Here is a 1,071-nt window from a genome sequence, read left to right as displayed (position 1 = left end):
TGCCCTCCGCTAGGGGATCTTCCCGACCCAGGCATCGATCTGGATCTCTTGCAGCTCCTACCTTGCAGGTGGATTCTTTACCACCAGCGCCACTGGGGAAGCCCATCTTAAAAAGATAATCCCAAACAAAAGCCAGTCCATGCCTTTCTTCACGACATGTGCAGAAACAAGAGAGACCATGGGAAATGGTCTCTGAACAACGTAAAATGAGAAACTTAAAAAAAAAACAAACTAAACTAAATAAGACAACACTGGGGGGGTGGGGGACTTCCCTGGCAGTCCAGTGGTTAAGACTCTGTGCTTCCACTGCAGGAGGCCCGGATTTGATCCCTGGTTCAGGAACTAAGATCCCACATGCCACAGAACGGCCACAAAATAAAAATTAATTTAAAAAGAAAATGGGAAATCGAATCACAGAAAATGTAAGGGACTTGCTTACACCATAGTGAGAGGAATCACAATTAAAACATCCAAGTCACCTAAATCCCCAGCTCCATCCTTAGAATCTATGCCCAAAGAGGATCATCACCTAATTGTGCCTCCACTTTATACAAATTTTCAGACTAAATAGGACCTTGTTGTTTAGTCATCTGCCTAGTTCTCAAAGACAGATCCCCTTCACAAGGCATTAACTTGTTTTCCAGCTACATAGCAATCAGTTTTGGGTAGTTAACTAAGAAATTAAAGTGTTAAAACATTATCATGCTAGTTTTACTGTGACTGTGTGGGTTCCAGAGAGTCATTTTTCAAATTGAGACCACTTCCAAAATCCAGATCAATACTGTGAAGTGAACCAAACTGATCCACCTGAAAGTCCATCTCTAGCTAAATTCCTTCTTCAAGAAACTCTCTCCCACATGATACATCTTCCTAGATTTGAAATCCTTAATGTACCCACTTCCCCCCACCCAAAAAAAAAAAAAAAAACACACTTCTGTGAAAGGAAAAGCTAAAAATCATTAAGGGAAGGCAGGAACAGGGAGGAAAATGAACTGAAGTCAGCCATCCTCGTTCTCAAAAGGTCAACAGGGCTGCGGCCACCGCTCCTGGAAACGGGGCTTGCACCCAGGC

This window comes from Ovis aries, chromosome 3, assembly GCF_016772045.2.
Source record: "Ovis aries strain OAR_USU_Benz2616 breed Rambouillet chromosome 3, ARS-UI_Ramb_v3.0, whole genome shotgun sequence".
NCBI classification, from domain to species: Eukaryota; Metazoa; Chordata; class Mammalia; order Artiodactyla; family Bovidae; genus Ovis; species Ovis aries.
Note: the sequence above shows the minus strand (reverse complement) of the source record.